This window comes from Eucalyptus grandis, chromosome 4, assembly GCF_016545825.1.
Source record: "Eucalyptus grandis isolate ANBG69807.140 chromosome 4, ASM1654582v1, whole genome shotgun sequence".
In the NCBI taxonomy this organism is placed as follows: Eukaryota; Viridiplantae; Streptophyta; class Magnoliopsida; order Myrtales; family Myrtaceae; genus Eucalyptus; species Eucalyptus grandis.
The window spans coordinates 22,831,868-22,840,752 of record NC_052615.1 but is presented as its reverse complement, the minus strand read 5'-3'; positions in this window follow the sequence as shown (position 1 = coordinate 22,840,752).

Below are 8,885 nucleotides of genomic sequence, written 5' to 3'. Positions count from 1 at the left end.
GCTTATAACAATAGTTACCAACATAGCATTCAATGGCTCCTTTTGAAGCATTGTATGGTAGAGTATGCAGAACGCCAGTGTGTTGGGATGAGGTCGGAGAGAAAAAGATCACAGGCCCAGAGTTAGTCCAGCAGTCAGTGGATACAGTTGCCGTCATGAGGGAAAGATTAAAGACCGCTCAGAGTCGCCAGAAATGTTATGCTGATAAGTGTCGAAGGCCATTGGAATTCCAAGTTGGTGAGAACGCCTTTCTGAAGGTGTCACCAATGAGGGGTACTTCACGCTTTAGCAAAAAGGGAAAGCTGAGTCCGAGGTACATATATCTCTTTGAGATTCTAAAAAGAATTGGGACTTTAGCATATCATCTTGCAATGCCGCTGAGGTTGGCGCAAGTGCATGACGTCTTTCACATGTCGATTTTGAGGACGTATGAGCCTGACTTGACCCACATGCTAAATTTTGAAGAATTAGACGTGGAGACAGAGTGTCGTACGTGAAAAGCTCAGTTTAGATTGTGGATCAAAAAGAACAGATTCTGCGTACCAAGACAATCACGTTGGTTAAAGTGGTTTGGCAACACCACGGCACGAAAAGAGAAACCCGAGAAAGTGAAGATTCAATGAGACGACTATACTCCCACCTTTTTGTTTAAGGATTGGTAATGGTTTAAATTTCAGGACGAAATTTTTATAAGAGTGGAAGAGTTATGACATCCTGAATTTCAGGTTATGTTTTTTATTGAATAAGTTGGGCTTTTTATCGACGCGCCTTTAGTTTTTTCTCCTAAGCTGATCACTCATGGGATAATTAGAGTATTAGTTGAAGCCGTTAAGGAATATAAACGCAATAGACTTGAGAATTCGACCAAAAATCGATTGTTTGACCGTGCTAATCTACAAAGGTCATTACGGCACTGTCGAAATCGATCAGAGATCGGAGATAGGTCGATTTGATAGAGGTATGTGATTAATATATGGGTGATTCCACCTAATTGCAAAATTTCTATTGAACGACACTAGACTGATTTTTTTATCGTTTTGGTACCTTATGTCTGTATTTGAAATCTCGAGATTTTCACGACAACCAAGAGTCGCCAATGTGCCAAAGATGTATAATGTGGCTCAAAAATAATTGACCACGGGTCAAATGCGCTAAAAATTCCTAAAAACTACCCGATAGGTTAGGTCACGCTAAAATCGCGTCAAATTAAAATTAACCACGAATTTGAACCCGATTTCAAAAAATTTCTATCATGTCACGATTTATTTTAGGAACGTCAACTCATCCTCCGAAGAATTTTTGGCAAGTTCGGGATTTTTACAAAAATCAATTCGGACGATTCGGAAAAGAAAGGAAATTTGGAGGGGTCAAATTGAGTGGATGTTAGGCCTCCTTAGTGAGCTATTTGGTGAAGGAAAATTGTGAAAATTTTGTAGGCTCCCTCCGCAGCAAAATTGGACATCAAATTGGGGAAATTTGTAAAGAAATTGAAGTCCAAATTGAGGAAATTCGTAGGCCTGAATGGGGGCTGCAACATTTGGCACCAAAATGAGTTATTTGTGGAAATTATATGCAAGAAAGTATTTGGGGGACACAAGGGGATATGCATGAAGACTTTCAGACCAAATATTGATGATATAGATATTTATATTGACTTTTGCTCCCCCCCCCCCCTCTCTCTCTCCCTCATCCGCTCCGCCTTCTCTTCTTCGTGCGACTTCTATCCTATGTAGCACCAACACGGATACCCGACACACGACATGACACGACACGACACTGATACGTTATATATTAAATATTTATTTATATATATGAAAAATTAAGCAAATAATAATAAAAATAGCATACAATTAATTTATACTAAAAATATTAATCCGACATTTGTTAATATCATTTATTATTTTTAATTTGGCAGAGATTGAATGAGAAATTCAAAAATTGCAAACACAAAAGAGTAAACTTGAAGAAACGTGTCCTATTTTCTTACATTTGTTAAAAATTAATGAGATTTCTTATAGTCCCAAACTGAGTTCGGAGTTCATGATATATATAGATTGGCTTGAGCTCCTCTGCAAAACAAGGTTGGAGAAAAATGAAAATCTAGGATAATAACTCTCAAAGTACGACCTAAAGAAAATGAAATAACTAAATTCGCCATGGAAAATGTGACCAAAGAGATAACTCACAAGCGACGCTTGTGAGAGGTGGAAAGAAGCAAAAAAAAAAAAATCACAACTTTAACTTTGTGGGGCAACAGAGCAACGCCGGTGAAAAGAGGGGGATTCCATCGTCACTCACAAGAAGGTCAAAACTTATAAGTGAGAAGCTTGAGAGTGAAAATTTTCTTTTTTCCCCTTTATTTGTTATTTTCATTATTTTTTCATATATTTATATTTTGACCCCTCAAGTATTGAAATTTTTTAAAATTGACTCCGTGCGCGTCGAAGTCACGTGTCGGAATTTCATACTCGCGTGTCGGAGCATGTTGGGAAGAGTTGACCACGTGTCAGATTTTCTAACACTCGTTGACCGCATGTCAGAACATGTCGAAGTGTGTTGGACACGTGTTAGAGTGTCGGACATGACACGAAGGCTTCCGGAGAGTGTCAATGCTTCTTAGCTTCTACCTTAGCCAAAAACCTTAGCTACTTCTGCCTTCTCCCTCCTTTCCTCCGAAGCAGCTCCTTCCTTCATCCGTGTCTCTCTCGCGCGGTGCCTCAACCCATTCCCCCTTCGAATATGTTGCTCCATCCCTTCTCCTTTGCCACCAAAGCAACCCCATTCAATTGCCACCTTGCACCACCTATGTTGACCACCAACCTCCCATGTTCCAGTAGCCCTCACAAAATTAGCATCTCCGCTTCGTTTTCCCCTCCAACGACGACGCCACCAACCTATTTCTCTTCCACTTGGTCGTTGCACCTCCACTAGCGACTTCAGTCAACTCCAGCGCCTCCACCAAATCCAGCTGCACCCCTCCATTTCATCCCCACCGAGTCAACCCTCCCTAGCAAACCTCTCGAAGTTGACCCCTCCATCGTGGTCCACCTTCCATTGATTCTCCAGCTCGTGGCCACACATCCCCCTCCGCCGTCTTCTCCACTCACCGAACAACCTAGCACGCCCCAACAAACTTCAGCTGTTGACTCCAGCAGCTCCTTCGACACACTCTCCGCTAATTCTACTCCTTCACCATTGCTCCGCACACCATCAACGATCCAGCCCATCCTCAATTGCTGTTGCCCACGTAAGTCTAGCCGCGTGACAACCCAAGTCCAAAATGGAGCAGCCTCCCCACCTCCAGTTCAGCCTGCATCTTAGCCCCAAACCGAGTTGGGACCAGCCCACTTGACTCGACCAGCAGCAACCGTGAGCTTTGCTAGGCCTTTTCAGCCCTCTCTCCGCTTCTTTTGGCGTCACCATAGGCTCGAGTTTCGGCCGCTGTCGCGCCGCCATCATGGTGAACCGGTTTTCGCGCTAAACCGATGAGTTTATGCACTCAACTCTCATTATGGTGTTAATGACGTTTAAGGGGTATTTAGATTAAATTAAGATTAGATTAGGGTAGTTATTAGCTTGTTTAATTAATTTAGGTTGGTTAGATTAGTGACTTAGGTGGTTAGAAATTGTAATTAGTTAATTTAGTATGTGGCCTTATAGTTAGAATGTTTAGTATAATTTAATTAGTTCAATAGGTGGTTAGATTAGCAATTTTTAGCCTAAGTTTGTAGTTATTGAATTAATATGTATTTATTTGATTAATTTTAGAAATTATTTAATTATTTAATATTTTCCGGAAATTAGATCGGGATAGTTGTTGACCGGAATTTCGTGCTAATTGCAATGGTGTGCTTGGTTTATTTAATTGAGTGATAATTTGTGCAAATTGAATGCTAATTGAAATTTTGGTTATTTATTCCAAAATTTGTGAATTTTGATATTTATTTAGAAAATCTCAAGTGTCGGGTTTTAACACTGAAAGTGGTTTTAAGTACTATATAAAATAGTTGAATTTTAAAAGGAATAATATCAATTTTCAGGTTCGATATGACCATGTACCCACACACGACTATTTTCACCGAGTGTTTTTAATACAAAAAAAAAAAAAAAAAAATGGGCCAAGTGCATTATCTTAATTGAGACATTTGAGTGCAATGTACGGTGTCCTTGGCCATAATTGAGTGATCGTGTGTTGGTTAAGAGAACCCATCCCGAGTTGTTAAGCTGGACGTTACCCTTATATGGGACGCCACTGGACAACGAAAGCCGGTCGCAGTAGATTCTGGACCTTTGCTCCTTCGGGAAAGCCACCTAGGAAAGACATAGCCATGCTCATTTGGGTGAGACGACGCCTAGCTATGCCATAAGGCCGCCGAACAACGAGTAGGTCATGCTATAAGCCAAGATCAAAACTAGGAACGCAAGATGAATTGAGTTGAACACACCGGATTATGGGACAAAATTGTGTGACACGGTATGGGACGTGTTATAACGATTTAGCCCTATAATCAAGACCCATGTGCTTGATTGAAATTGACTGTGGCGTTCCAGTTGATTGAGTTGATTACTGCTCATGTTTTTGTGTCTGTCTATGATATGAATTGTACTGACATGCAGGGAGGATCTGAGACGAGGTAAGTCTCTATGGTTGTGTGATTGTATGGTTAGGACGCCTCTGGACGTATTACCCTCCTAATCGGGGTTTAGAGTGTAAACTCGCTGAGATTTATATCTCATCCCATCATGGGCTTTAACTTTTCAAGACCGTAGGATGGAGGACCTGGAGTCGAACTGAGGGGATTCGAGGTGTAGGTCAGTTAGGATAGCTTCTTTTTAAGAGCCAATCTTTTGTAGGCTTTTGGTTGTAGACTTTTGTACATGACTCAATGTGTTTATAAATGTGTGTTTTGTTTGTGAATCTGTTTTTTTGCTTTTCTATCCCAAGCTGATGATGTCAGGAGATTTGTTATTCGCTTCCGCATGTGCAATAAAATGAATGGGTTGGCGACGCGTCTTGGGATGTCACAAATTTTATCGACCATCGAAGGATTGGCATATGCTCGAGGATCGGAGCATGACAAAACCAATGGTTCTATGGGCCAGCACAAATGGGCGCATGGGCAACAAACCAAAATTATGGAGAACAGCCCAGTGGAGGCCCGCTTACATCATTTGGGGCAAGCCCAACCACCGGGTCAAACTTTTTTCATGCGAGTCATATGTTCAAGTCAAGTTCCATAGGTTTGGGAAAGAATCCCTACCTGGTTCCCCAACCCAATTTTCTTCCATACCAAATCTTTGCTGGCAATAGCCGATCGAAACATGGCGGTTTGCTTTACATGTCCAGCATCGACGAACTGGATCAGAAACTCATCACCCACTAGTTATCCGGTCCTGACAACTACTCGACGTGGTCAAGGGAGTTTCGGCGTGCCCTAGGTTTTCTCAACATAACGATTCCGATTTCGTCAAACGAGCGACTGGTGTAGCTTTGGAGGAAATGCAACCAACTTTTCCGAAAAAGGATCGCGAATTGCATCACCCCTGAAGTTATAGTTAGACTTCCCTCGATAGAAAATTCATAAAAAATGAGAGAAAACATCAAAGAAATGTATGGAAAGCTAGATTGAGTAAAAATTTTCTCATTAAGTCAATAGATCTTGGAGTTGAAATAGGGCCATATGGTCATCGACTTGGTTTACAGTAAACTTTCTACTTTATGGAATGAATTAGAAGTAGCAAAAGAGAAACTTGACTGGCCGAAGCGATCTTGCAACAATACAGGGCTATAAGGGAGAGAGAGAAAGTGATGAGGTTCCTCCTCATCTTGAATGATTAGTACTCGCATTTCGGTCACAAATCTTGACCATGGAGCCCATGCCGATGCTTGGCCACATCTACTAGTTTGCTGTTCAGAAGGAAAGCCAACGTCTCGTCACGTCAGACAATGGGAAGGCCAGAGATGAGGCTATTCTAGGGGCGATGACCCACACCCGTGCTTGTTCAAGAGGAGCAAAGGCGAGAGGGCAAAGGGATAGAAGAGGTGTTGCACATCAAAGGTTACTAGAGGAAGAAACCATAAATTTCAAAAGAAAACGAACGTCCCAAATCTTGCAGTGTGATCGGACAGTCTACGATTAAAACAGATGCCTGGTGGATCCAACAGTTAGCGCACTTTTGTATCTTCTAGATCGGATGGCCCATATGATTCAATGCTAGTCCCGATTTTCAAACCATCAAGTGGCCACTCCTTTGCCACGTCATCAAGGAGCACTGGTCAAAATTTTAAAAGGAAAGGTAAATTATATTGCGATTATTGCCAATGCCTACATCATACGATTGATAATTGTTGGAAATTGCATGACAACCCTAGAGAAAAAGAGAAAAGGGAATTTTCAACAGCTTTTCAAGTCACTAGTCAACAAGTTGGCAAACCAATTAGTCATTATCAATACCAAGAGCTTATGAAAGCTTTGAAGAAATTGGACACTTCTAATGAGGCTGGGATTTTTATAGGTATATCTTATTGCTTGATGAACTCGATTTCTAGAGACGCGTGGATAATTGATTCAAGTACTAGTGACCATATTGTCAGCGATAAAAGTTTCTTTTCCAAGTGTCAAAAAATTGTCCTTTCCAATCTCAGTACAACTTCCAAATGGAAATATCACCACGTTGTGATGACTAACACAGTGAACCTTAGTTCCCCTATCATACCCTAAAATGTGATTTATGTCCTCGATTTCCATTTCAATCTTATTTTTGTTTCTCAAGCTTGCGAGGAAAATTCCCGTTGCGTCTTATTCAATTATGATAATTGTCTCTTTCAAGCCCATTTGATCGGCAAACTGATAGGCTTAGGTAGAATCTCTGAAGGGGTACACTTTTTTATCAATTTTTCAAGTAATTTTGAATTATCTTGTACCAAATTGAATAAACAATCATTGTATAACATTGCTACCAATAATAAGAATTTCCTTAATCATTGGGTCCCTCAAAATCTCATTTGCACACTAGCAAAGCAAACACGTGCACCCTTTCAAGATAGCAACACCCGTGTAGTAGGGGTGTGCATGGTCCGGGCGGGTGGTTCCCGACCTAGAACCAGGAACCGCCCGCTAAGGACAGGTTCCAAAAAATTGGAATCAGGATCCACCCGTTTGTTGCATGGATCCACCCGGGAACCGGACCGCCGGTCCGATTCGGTTCCTGGGTGGATCCATGGAACTGATCTTGACACGAAACAATTTTGGTTTTCAACATAGAACGGTCGGGTCTATGAGTTGGGAAAGAGGGGAGGAGGTCTATGGTCGGGTTTTCAACATAGAACGGTCGCGAAACAATTTTCCGCGGTTGCAGCGGGTGACAGCCGACGCGAGGGGGTGAATAGCAGCGGCGGAGGAGCAACGGCAGCGGCGTTGACGCTCAGGGAGGAATTGAAATGGCGATAGGATTAGGAGGAACTGAGGAAGAGACAAAGAAGAGAGAGAGAGAGAGAGAGAGAGAGAGAATTGAAGACAAAGGGAGTGAGGAGATGAGATCTAAGGTTCCGGTCCAGTCCGGGTGGGCGAATCCGCCCATGGAACCGGGAACCAGACTGGTACCCACCGGTTCCAAAAAATTGGAACCGGGAACCGGACCGGTTCCCTCAAGAACCGCCGGTTCCGGGTGGTTCCGATCCAGTTCCGAGCGGTCCGAGCGGTTCCCGGGTATTTTGCACACCCCTATCATGTAGACAGTATTTTTTCCTTAATCCATGTTGATGTTTGGGGGCCCTATCACACTCTAAATCATGATGGCTCTCCATTTTTCCTAACAATAATAGATGATTTCTATGACATCCCGAAATTTGACCCCGTTTCGAATATATTAAATGATTGTTTTGTCGACGTGCTTATGGTTATTTTACTTAGAACTAATCACTCACGAGTTAACTAATCTATTAGGCGATGCCATTAAGATATATAAACGCGACAGACTAGAGAATTCGATCAGAAATCGATCGCTCGACCATAATAAATGGTAAGGGTTAATATGACATCGTTATAAATCGATTAGCGAATGGATACAATTCGATTCGACGAAAGTACGTGGTTGAATTATGGGTGGTTCCGCACGATTGCGATATTCGCGTCGAATGGCAATAACCCGATTTTTTATCGATATTATAGTCGGGACACGTAATTGAACTCTCGCGATTATATGACAACCAAGGGTCATCTATGATTTGAAGATGCACAAACGTGGATCGAAAATTATTGACCATGGGTCAAACCGCTAAAATCCCTAAAAGCTATCTGGTAGATTAGGTCGTACTAAAGTCGCGTTCGGTTGATTTCAACCACGAAATTAATTCGGTTTCAAGAATCAGATGTTCGAGCATGTCACGATTTATTTATTGGACGTCGTCTCATCTTTTGGCGAATTTTCGTCAAGTCCAGAATTTGCGGAAAAACGGTTTTCGGACAAAAAGAAAATGGAAAAGGAATTCGGATGGGTAGAGAAAATAGGATTTTTCTACCCCAAAAAGGATTTATTTGTGAGAAATAAAGGGAAAAATGGTGATTGGTTGGGCATAAGACTTTGAGGCATGAAGACTTTGGGGGCAAGGTGATGATGGGTTAGATATTTGGCTAAGTTTGTGATTGGTTGTGCCTTTGACTTCCTCTCTCTCTCTCTCTCTCTCTCTCTCTCTCTCTCTCTCTCTCTCTCTCATGCACATCCCCGTCACTCCCCCGATCCTCCGAGCCCGTGCCCACCCCTCAGCGGTCAATTAAATAGCGACGTCCCAGGACGCGTCGCCGACCCATTCATTTTAATGCACATGTGAAAGTGAATAATAATCCTCAGACAACAATCAGATAGGATAAAAAAGCAGGGCCACA